Raw genomic sequence first — 12,354 nt, forward strand, 5'->3', positions numbered from 1 at the left:
GGGCGTGTATTTCTCATGAATCAAGAAGCCTAGAGACAGGAAGTGCTGGCATGAGCTTGGGTGCTGGCAGATGTGCAGTTCTCTTGACTTTCTCCTCTTGGTTGGCAAATGCCTGCACAGCAGCTCCTAACACCACATCCTCTCGGCATACTCTAAGTCAGGAAGCATGGAGTAGAGGGTGAGCAGGGCAGGGGTGAGAGGCAGTGTTCCTCCCAGCAGAACCTCTTATCTTGCCCTAAGCCTCCATGCTGACTTTTCCATGTCTCCACGGCTACAACTAGGTCACCTGACCGCCTCTAGCTGCAAGGCAGGCTGGGAAAGGGAGTTGGGCAAAGGGAATGAGATGGCTGCGACTGGCTCTGACTCATTATGACTCCTCTCCCGGGGCTGGGCACATTACTGCCCAAACAACATTGGGGTTCAGTTAGCAAGGAAGGGGGGCAATGGCTGCCACACCTGAGTTAGCGCTCCACAAGAGGGGCTTTCAATAACTTAATCCAGTAGGGGTCTCAGGCCCTGAGGCAGCTGTGGGTCCAATTCCTTGGGGCCCAGATTCAGCCCTGGGGAGATCTGTATTCCTTCACTTCTTCACACATCTACTGAACGACCACAGTGCCCAGCACTGTTACAGACTGTGGGGGACGTGAGGAAAATGTCCCTAGTCTCCAGGACTGAGCAGGGAGTTGGACTGTGTGGAAGCAAGTGGCCAAGACCTCAACCCTCTGGTCCCCTGTATTAAATCCTTTCTATTTGAAATACCTGGAGTGGTTGTTTTACTACACTGAACCCAACTAGTACAAGGCTGCTGGAAAAAGGGGAGCATTTTGTTATTGTTGTTGTTCAAAAGCACTTTCCTCTCATCAAGCCTGGAGCCCATCCAAATTCCTACTGCTGGACCCTGTGGACCTGCACTGTCTAATACGATAGCTATTCACCAGCCACACATGACTTTTGAGGACCTGGCACGTGGCTCACCCGAACTGAGAGAAGTGTAAAATTCAAACTGGATTTTTGAAGACCTGTTACCAAAAAAAGAATGTGAAAATCTCAATTTTTACATGTTGAAATGATAACATTTTTGGTTGGGATACAAATAAAATATATCATCCAAATTGATTCTACCTGTTCCTTTTTCCTTTTTTTTAATATGGCTATTAGAAAATTTAAAATTAATATGTAGTTCACATTTCTTTCCATTGGACAGTGCTGCTGTACCTGCTCGATTTCTGCTGCTTTTCAGCACCAGAGAATTGACCCTTTTCAGCACAGCAGAGGCATAGTGTCGCACATCAGAGTACTTTCTCCTCACAAATCTCTCTAGATTCTGGCAGCAGTGGCTTCTACCAATGACCGCTTTTCCCACAGGGGCAGCTGAATACCCACGGCTTGGGAAGGGGTCCAGAATACGCCACTGTGGCATCCAAATTATTTTAAGCTGCAGGCATTTGAGAATAGGCTTTTTTTCTGAACTCCCTTAGCCCCCTAAAAGCAGAGCGTCCCAAAAGAGCTGGTCATCTTAAATCCCCTTTCTGGGAGTTTCTTGCAAACATGAAAGATTGACTCATCACTGGGTGTAAGTCGGAATGGCACCTAAATAGACATTATCACTAAACTGTCATGTCTCCCATCTGCTCTCCAAAGGGCCCATTTACCTTTCCTAAATGTCATCTGTTTTCCCATAAGCGTCCTTCTCCCCCTCCCCTTCCCCTATTAAGATGTTATATAAGCCCCCAAATTCTAACTGCCTCTTTGAGTCACATTTTTCTGTAAACTCCCCCATGTATATGTGTGAATAAAAATCTCTTCTCTTGAGAAACTGTCTTTTGTCAGTTTAATTTGCAGACCCTGAAATATTGAACGAAAGAAGGTAGAGGAAAAGTTTTTCTTCCCCAACACTTGGAACCAGTTTAATCATATCAGCAACATAGCTTTTTGCCCCTCACCCCTTCTAACTTCTAATACATTGGGTCTCCTGGGAGGCTGGGCTTCCAGGGCTTCAGGCTCTCCTTCCAAGCTTGTTTTATACACTTTCTCCACATCCAGGGAGCTCATGTAACACCACGGACTGTAAGACTGTATCTGTCTGATGTCCATGTAACACTATGTATCCGTCCGATGCATTTCGTACAGGACAGCATCTTCTCCGGAGGATGAGTTCACAGTTTTGCTGTGACTTACAGGGGAATGCTCTGAGTACGACCACAGCTTATATCTCAGCTCCTGAGCTCTTGCACCATAAGCTGGACATCCTGCAGGGCACACGTGGCTCAGATCTAGGGGCTTACTTAATCAGGGGTGTGGCTCAGTCTGGGAACTTAGGTCCAAAATCTGAAATAGTTATCTCCAAAATGTAACGGAATAGAACAGGGCCACCTTGAGGCTTCCCTCTGCTGAGAATGCACTACACACAAGCCTGCAAGCTGGCTCTGGCTCCTAAAGCCTCACAACCCACAGGACCACTTCCTAAAACTCCTCTTGACTCATCCTGTGCCCACCCTCACCCAGCACAGAAGATGCTCCAATCCTTCATTTCCTCAATCTTTCCTTGGCTCTCCTTTCTTTCTCATCCCTTCCTTCTCTTCCTGTCTTCCAGAAGAGTCCGATTCATCACTTTCAAGCTGTGTGACCTTGAGCTAGTTGCTCAATCCCTCTGCTCCTCGCCTGTGAAATAGGGGTGGTAACAGTACCGACCCCTCTAGGATTAAATGAGATCATGTGCGTAAGGCACTAGCCTTGCCGCCAGCATCCAGGAAGTGCTCAACAAACACTGGCAATTCTTCACACACACGTTCGTTTTGTGCACTTTCAGTTCTGAAATTTAAGGTCAGAGGAAGCAAGCTGAGCTTTCGAAGGTGGATTATGGAGTGGGCTGAAGCCCGAAAGGGGTTGGGGTGGGAGTAGGGAGCTCAAGTCTCCTCTGGGGGACTTTCATTCGTGCCCTTACAAGAGAAAGACTCCGAGCCCAAGAATACCCCTTCCTGCTTCCTCCCTCATCTCCTCACCTTCCCCCCCCCAACCCCCCCGCATCCCCCACTAGCATGCCCTTGCCCTGTCCCATGCCCATCGCAGCGTGGCAGGCCCACCCAGCCCCAGGTCCATGGGCAGCAAACATTGAGAGCTCTTTATTTCAATGACGGTGCCTCACCCCTCCCTCCCTGCCCCTCTCCTAGCGGGTGGCTCTGGGGCTGAGGGGCAGGCATACACAGTTCTGTGTAGGCAAGGGAGCAGGGGTGGGGGTGGGGAGGGAGGATGCAAGGAAGAGGCAGAATTAAAAGAAACTTTTCTTAGCTGGCTTCTTTGCTTCAGTTTTCCTGCAACGGCCGTAGATGATTTTAAACGATTTCACATTCTTCGGAAATACACAAGTCAGGTCCGGCAGGCAGGGACACTCGTTATAAAGGCCGAAGAACGTCTGGGAAAGGAGGGACTTTGACCCTGACCTTGGGAGCTGCTCTGCCCTCACCCCGCAGGGGCAGCCCCCACTCCCACCCCAGCCCAGCTCTGGAGCCCATCTGCTTGCACACTGCAGAGGAGCCCTCATCCAGCTGTTCAGAGTCTGTGCCTCTGGTTGCCATCTCCAGGCAGACCCCCAGGGTTGCTCAGTGCCCTCCTAGCTCCATCCCTGGCATTAACCTGTCTGCCTGTCCTAAGTCGATGAACACGACAGAGGCCCCCATCTCTTCTCCTTAAATCCATGCATGGGCAAATCAACTCCCCTTTCCTTTACACCTAACTCAGAGGCAGCCTCAGCCCCGCTCCGGCCAGGAACACCTGGGGCCACAGCTGAACTCCTAGGGCTTGGGGGAGGTGGTCTGAGGCAGAGGTAGAACCATGGTTAGCTCCAGACCTTCTAGCTGTGCCCATTTACAGAGCTACTTTCAGGGTTCGCGGGGATGAGCCCTGGAGAGCGGGAACCCACATTAGAAAGAGAAGCATCGCCACGCCCCACGCCCCGCCTCCAGGATTCCAAGTCCCCGCAGTGAGGACCCACCTTGGGTCTGTGCACAGGCTCCCCCAGCCGCCTGGGAGGGGCATTCCCAGCGGAGAATTCCCGGCTCCGGGTCCTTTCCGCCCAACCTCTCCTCCCCTCCTCCCCTGGGCTCTAGGTCCACTCCGGCTGCCCGGCTCCCGGTTTTCGTGGGTCCCTCCCCGCTCAGTCGCCCCGGCGCCGCCGCTCACCTGCGTGTGACACGCGCTGCCCTCCGACCCCTTGAGGGCACAGTATGACTGGCAGTTCTCGGGCTCCCGGCGGCAGCATCCGCTCTTGCACTTCTTGCTCTGGATGCAGATCTCCCCGGTGTCCTGTGGGGAGACGGCCCCGCCCGGCTGCACCGCGGCCCGCCGCCCCCCGGGGCCGCCCCCCGCCGGCTACTCCCCCGACCGCGCCCCACCCAGCTGGGCCCCCGGGGACGTCCGTGCGGCTGCGGCGGGGGAGAGAGGGCGCCGGCAGGGCCCGCTTGTGCCTAGAGGGAGCTAAACAGTTTCTAAAGGTTTGCCCTTTGTGTCCCCAAATAGGTTACTTCTGTCGCACACACAAGGTGGTCCAGACCTTCCTGTCTTTGCTCACGCGGCTCCTGCAGCTGCACAACCGTCTCTCCTGCAAACTCCTGGTCACCCTTTCAGCTGAGCTTGACTGTCACCTACGCGCCCCCCCCCACACACAGACACACTCACACATCAGCGACCCCCAATGCTGGGGCTTACGACATCGCGTTATTCCCGCTACCCATCACCTCTCTGTTGGGCAATTTCAATAGTCGTTCAACAAGCGAATACTGATAACCTATTGTCTCCAGACTCCATTCCAGGCACTGTTCCAGGCACAGGGGATACAGCCGGGAAGAAACACACAGAAACGCCTGCCCTTCTGGGGCTGACAGTTCAGAGCAGCTGTCCCATAGGACTTTCAGCAACGATGAAAGTGTGCTTTTTCTGCATGGTCCAAGGCGGGAGTCAGTAGCCCCAGGTAGCTATTGAGCGCTTAAAACGTGGCCAGTGTGACTGAGGAGCTGAATGTTAAATTTTGCTTAATGTTAATTTAAGTAACTTCATGTTGTCATGGAACAATGGCCCCGGGAACTCAAGGGTGCGTTCCGAGGCATTTACCTGTTTAAGAGATGCAGTCATCACCAAGCACCCTGAACCAGACCAAGCCCCACCACAAGAGCGACACCTGTGGCCTCTGCCTCATTTTTAATGCTAAAATTTCCTCTCCGGGAGGAGTTTAGGCCTCTTAGTCTCTTAACCCGCAGTGTCTGTGGAGGCATATTTCCAACTGAGCCTGCGGCAAGAGAATACCCACCTCTCTCTTTTGAATATTCATTCCCATCTGAAATAAAAGGCCCCTGCTCCCCCTTCATTGGGGGACGCCATGACTCTGGAAATGATTCTATGTGGTCTCCTATTTGCTGCAAATAAGTTCTACTTTGTGTGACAACTACTCCTGGTCCAGATCCTGATTTTAACTCTGCCAGGAGGGAACTCACTCTGTTCGGTAACAATGTGACTAGTGACTATGCTGTGGGACAAGCGCAGCTCTAGGGGAGAAGACACAGAATAAATAAATACATGCAATAGATACGGTGTCATAGATAAAATGTTGAGCAAAAGAACCTGGATTTACAAACAAACATACTGTGTAATTCCGTTATATGAGGTTGAAAAACAGGCAAAACTAACGTACGATGATGGAGGTCAGGAGAGCGAGCTTTGGGACCATGGACTGGCAGCGAGCGTGAGGCAGTGTTCCCGAGTGCTGGAAATGCTCTGGCTCTGGATCTGGCGGGTGGTTAGGAGGCGTCTGCATAAGTTTAAAAGCCACCAGGGGAAGGGGCAGGAGGCAGGCGCCATGTCTGGCCACGGAGGTGGCAAGAAGCAGTCCCTGGAAACAGCCCCAGAGGCAGGCCAAGGAGACGGGCGAGGAAGACAAGGCGTTCAAGCAGAAACGGAAAGAGCAGAAGAGACGAGGAGCTAAAAGCAAGGCGGGAAAGGGCCCTTCGGCCACAGAGGAATTAGGAAATCTGGGGGAAAATCAACAGTTCCTTGTGCCTGAGGCGATGAAGATCCTTAAGTCCATTCCTGTTTAAACTTCTAGACTCCCTCCATAACATCTGTTGCCACCTATAGTCAGAATCAAGTGTTGCCTTGGAGCCTGTCGTACATTTAACAATAAACTTTTGTAAAAGAAAAATCCTACAGTGGCTCATTCTCTCTTCAGTTCTCACTCAGCCATTTCTACCTCAGCTGTGAGGTCAGAGTAAACCCAGCTCAGACTCCTGCCAGAGTGTTCTCTTCAGTCTTCATTCTATCCCAAATTCTGTACCACCTGGAATTAAACCAACTCCTTTGAAAAAAAATAAAAGCCATTCATTTTAGTGTAAAATCAAGATTTGGGCATTTTACTGTATGTAATTTTTACCTAACATATATATGTTAGGTATTATTCATTAATAATTATTATGTATGTTACACATGTGTAATCACATCTATTATGTATGATTTAATGCTGTAAAGAAAATACAGCAGGAAAGCAGGACTGGATTGGCAATAGCTTCTTCCTGGCCACCTGATTCCTCTCTTGTCAGTAACTGACCCCTGTCCCCCACCCCCACCCTCTCTCTCCCCCCCCCCCGCTCCTCCCCTCCTCCTCCTTTCCCCCCTTTTTCCTCCCCCCATCAACTCTTTCCAGAACTGCTAGATGATCTTTATTAAAAGGTAAATCCCATCATGTCAGGCCCCCGTTTCAAAGCCTCCCAGTTGGTGGGTTTTCTAAAACAAAAAGACAACCCACCAGCTGGGAGAAAATATTTGCACATCATATATCCAACAAAGGGTTAATTTCCAAAATATATAAAAAACTCATCCAACTCAACAACAACAAAACAAACAATCTGATCAAAAAATGGGCAGAAGATATGAACATTTTCCCAAAGAAGATATACAGATGGCCAACAGGCACATGAAAAGATGTTCAACATCACTAATTATTAGGGAAATGCAAATCAAACTACAAGGAGATATCACCTCATGCCCATCAGAATGGTTATTATTAAAAAGACAAGAAATAAGTGTTGGAGAGGATGTGGAGGAAAGGGAACCCTCATGCACTGCTGGTGGGAATGCAAGCTGGTGCAGCCACTATGGAAAACACTATGGAGATTCCTCAAAAAATTAAAAATAGGAATACATTATGATCCCACTATCCTACTGGGTATTTATCCAAAGAACTTGAAATCGACAATTCAGATATTTATGCACCCCGATATTCATTGCAGCATTATTCACAACAGCCAGGATGTGGAAGCAAACCAAGTGCTCCTCAACAGATGAATGGATAAAGAAGCTGTGGTGGGGGGCCGGCCCCGTGGCCGAGTGGTTAAGTTCATGCGCTCCACTTCGGCAGCCCAGGGTTTCACCAATTTGCATCCTGGGCGCGGACATGGTACCACTCATCAGGCCATGTTGAGGCAGTGTCCCACATGCCACAACTAGAAGGACCCACAACTAAAATATACAACTATGTACTGAAGGGGTTTGGGGAGAAAAAGCAAAAAAAAAAAAAAAAAAAAGAAGATGCAGTGTATATATACAATGGAATACTACTCAGCCATAAAAAAAGACAAAATCATGCTATTTGCAACAACATGACAACATGGATGGATCTCGAGGGTGTTAGGCTAAGCAAAATAAGTCAGACAGAGAAAGACAAACACCATATGGTTTCACTCATATGTGGAAGATAAACAAACGCACAGATAAGGAGAACAGATTGGTGGTTGTCAGAGGGGAAGGGGATGGGGGGAGGGTGAAAGGGGTAAAGGGGCACATGTGAATGGTGATGGATAAAAACCAGACTATTGGTGGTGAATACAATGCAGTCTATATAGAAACTGTATATAATAATGTACACCTGAAATGTATGCAGTGTTGTAAACCAATGTGACCTCAATAAAATAATTTTTTAAAAAAGGCTCCAAGGACCTCCTAGAACACTTAAATATGGAAAGTCTTTGTGGGACCTGCAGGGCTTACTCCTGGGCGGTCTGTCTATCACTAGATCTCTTGCAGCCTCCCCACCCCCACCACAGACACACACACACACACACATGCACACACAAACACGCACCCACACGGGTGCACAGCCTGCAGCCACCACTGGGGTTCTGAATGCAGCAAGGTCGCCTGGCCCCGGGGGCGTTTGTACTTGCTGGTCCCTCTGCCTAGAACACCCTGCCCTGTGAGCTCTGCCTGGCCACCTCCCTGTCCTGCCCCAGGCTGAGGCCCTCCCGGATACCCGGCTAGAACGGTCCCCATCACCTGGTTTTCATATGTTCACAACTTTAGGACTCTGAAATTATCTTCCTCATTTATCTTATTTTTTTCTGACTTTCTGTCCCCCGCTGCTAGAACCGCAGGTCCAGGGGGGCAGAGACCTTTCACCATCTTGTTCGCTGCTGCATTTCTTAGCCCCGAGGACTAAAGTCTTCACACATAGTAGGCGCCCAATGCAGAACTGAATAAATGAAGATATGGCAATACTCTGTCCTTCCAGCTCTCGGACCTCATCTCCTAGTCATTCCACTCTCCCTCGGTCCTCTCTGTTATTCCTTGAATATGCCAGGCCAGGCCCCACCTCTAGACCTTTGCCCTGGCTGTTCCCTCCACCTGGTATGCTCTTTTCCCAGAGGTCTGGCAGCCCGGCTCCCTTTGGCAAAGACCTCTGCCTACATTTCACTTTGTCAGTAAGGTCTTGCCTAAGCACCCTGTTTAAAACTGCCTCCTCTTCTCACACCACCTCTCCTGAAGCCCCTTCCTCATTTTCTTTGTCCCCAGGTGTTTATCACCTGGGATATATTAATATTTCACTTATTTGCCTCCTGCAGTAGAACGTCAGCCCTACAAGGGCAAGGATTCCTATATCTTGCTCACAGCCCTATCCCCAGCACCTGGAAACAAATAAAGCACATATAGTAGTTACTCAATAAAATTTGCTGCATGAATAAATGTCTTGTCTCCCTCACTAGAGCATGGGGTGGGGACAAGTGCTGTGTCATGTCCATCTCTGTGTGGCAGCACCTGGCACCGCCGCGGCACAGCTCCCAAGACTAGGATGGGTTTTCTCTTTCCCCCCCAGACACCTTTCCTCCAACTCTCCATATTGCCCCCGCTTCTGGCTTTCACCCACATGAGCCTCTGTGCCCACCCACCCTCCGCAAACAGCACAGGTCCTAGGATGGTGACAGAAGACGTGACTGTACCGTCTAGGTTCCTTACCACATTTGCGATTTCTCCCTGGAAAAATGAGCCCCCGGTGAGGAGGAAGGAAAAAGAGAGGAGGAGGAGGAGGACCAGGAGCAGCAGCCACCGCATCGTGGCCCGGAGGTGGTGGCGTTCTTCTAAGGCCCAGCTACATACCCCGCCTCTGCTGTGTGACCACCATGTGACCCAGGCCTGGAGGTAGGCAATGAGGTGTGAATGCCCAGTCCTAGGCTTGACCCGAGAGGCTGGTGTGCCGGCTCCCAGACCACACAGGCATCAGGGCTGACTCAGGAATCTTTTCTTTCTTAAGTGAGGTGCCTAAGGCCCAGAGAAGTTGTCAAACTTCCCCAAAGTCACAGAGCCATCAAGTAACAGAAGATTAGACTCTAGTTTTCATCTTCCCACTCCCGTCCCACAGAGGCCTTCGATTCGAATTCTGATAACTCCCTCTCTTGAGAAAATCCAGTGTGCCTGGATGCATTTCTGCAGGCCTTTGGGGCAAGCACAAGAATGACCAGCCCAGGACACACAAACCACGAAGGCGTGTGGCGGCGGCAGATAAGAACAAAGGGAGTGAGTCTTGGGCGTGGGAATGGTGGTAACGCAGAGGGAAGACAGCAAGTGACGTTTATATATAAGCTAGTCAGGGGGGGCTGGGTAAAGCAGTGGAAACAACTACCCAGGAGTCGCAGAGCCTTGACACGACAAAAGTGGATTTCTGGCAAAGGGGACTCTCCAAGGCGGCCGTCCTCCATGCGCGGGCTCAGTGATCCAGGCCCCCCTGCCATCCCGTAGGTCCTCATCGCACCACTTGGCCACGGCAAGGAAAGAGAACCGGAGGACTCCCGGGTTGTCTGACTCCCGGGTTTTCTGGGTGCCTCGCGGAGGGTGAAATCAATGCTCACCCAAAATTGTTTTGGATGTTGGGACTGGTGATGCCACCTATACCACGATGATATGAAAAGCTTTATTATTCAAATAATGGAACTTGCTGCGGACAGAAGGGCAGGTGCAAGGAGGTGTGAAGTGGCAGGGAGGAAGGGGCGTGTGGCTCTGGCTTTTACTGTGGTGAGGAGATGGGGCCAGGCGAGTGTTCCACACAGGCTGGGGTTTGTGTGGTTTGCACTTCTCACCAGCGCCCAGGGAGGGAGCAGCTGCTCTTCTTGCTGTCTTGCCTGGAAGGGGCGTGGGGGCCTGTAAGCTGTCATCGGAGTCTTCCTTTCTGCTACCTCACACTTGCACTCCTCTGCTTTGGCCCTGAAGTTACGCCTGTCACTTTGCTGGCTAGAAATAGCCACACAGCCCAAGCTACCTGCAGGAATGCAGTCCTTCTGGTGCCCAGGAAGAAGAAAATGAAATGGACTTGGTGAATTCATAGCATTGTCTCTGCCTTGTTTGACCAAAAAAGGAAGGAAACCTAAAGGGGTAGAGACTTCACCTTAGAAATAAGGCTTCTGGGGCCGGGCTCTGTGGCCAAGTGGTTAAAGTTCCCCGTGCTCCACTTCAGCAGCCCGGGTTCGCAGGTTTGAATCCCCGGCACGGACCCACTCTGCTCACGAGCCACACTGTGGAGGTGTCCCACATACAAAAGAATAGAGGAAGACTAGCACAGATGTTAGCTCAGGGCTAATCTTCCTCAAGCAAAAAAAGAGGAAGATTGGCAATGGATGTTACCTCGGTGCAAATCTTCCTCAGCAAAAAAAAAAAAAAAAAAATTCTTGGTGAAGCAGTAGAAATTAATTTTAAAAAAAGAAAGAAAGAAGTCAGTCTTCTGAGAGAGGGGCTGGGAGCCCTGTTTGGGCAGAGATAGGGCTGATCAGGATAGGAGGAGAAAGATTTGGTTAAATTAAGGTGGCCTGAAGCCTTTGCCTTCTCAGCATCAAGATTATTCCTTTAAAACCTCCAAATGAGGAACATAGAACATTTGAACGTCCAGATGCAGAGACACAGTGCCTCTGAATCTGCATATTAATTCCCGTAATGCAACAAAGAAACAAGAACAAGTATTTATTGCTATAGCAAGAAAGGGAGATTCTGAAATGTTTCTCATCTTCAAGAGACAGAGAATGTCAGGCCTTACTTGTTTGCAAGTGTCAGAAACCCAACCTTAAGTAGTTAAGGAAAAAAGTGAATTTACTGGGTTATATAATTTAAAAGTCCAGGGGTAGAGCTATCTGTCTTAAGACACAGCTTGTTTCAGGGGCTAAAAGGAAGACACTAGGCGCTGACTCCACTTTCCTCTGTGTTGGCTTCATTCTGAGTCCACATAGTGATAAGATGGCTGCCAACAACTACAGACCTACATTCTCCCACGTTCAAGTCCAGTGGAAGAGAAGGTATTTCATCACGGTAACTTGTTCAAATCCTAGGCTTCACTTTGATCGGACAGACCGGGTCTTGTGTCGATCTCAAAACCGATCCCTAAAGCCAGGGCAACAGAACAAGCCTCTTAGCCACACACCGGACCAATCTCTGTGTCTAGAGGATTCAGTACTCTGATGCGGATGGAGCCCCTTTCAACCCCATGGACTGAGAATGGAAGGCGGTGGTTTCCTTAGAGGAAATTCAGGTCTACCAAAAGAAGGCGGGCAATGGATTTTTGGCAGGGAAAATGACTAAACGTTCCTTAGATATGGAAAATGGGAATTTGTATGGGACCACCCATCATGCCTATTTTAAAGCGACGCAAAATGTCATTGGCACATCTTTATTGTTTAGTATATTCAGTCTTTATTGGCTTTAAATTTTTTCAAAGTAAAAGTATTTGTAAGACCTTTCAGACCTCACTACCAACCTCAGCTGGCTTTCCAAAGCAATTGTCTTTTGAGTGAATTCTACTGTTTAAGGAGGGTTTAGTGTTCGAGAATCAGCTTTGCTTTCACTTGAAAAGTTTCTTTCTCTACCAGTCAATGACCAGTCAGAAAGACAGAAACTATTCTAGGTATTGGAAACAGAGAGAACTTAATATAAGGAAATAGTCACACAGGTGATGGAGGAGCTGAGAATCCAAACAGGATGTCAAGGCAACCGGGAGATAGGCAACAGCAGGAAGACGCCAGTGTCCATATGGCTGGAGAAACAATGTGAGGAGGCTGT

Source organism: Equus asinus, chromosome 8 (genome assembly GCF_041296235.1).
Source record: "Equus asinus isolate D_3611 breed Donkey chromosome 8, EquAss-T2T_v2, whole genome shotgun sequence".
In the NCBI taxonomy this organism is placed as follows: Eukaryota; Metazoa; Chordata; class Mammalia; order Perissodactyla; family Equidae; genus Equus; species Equus asinus.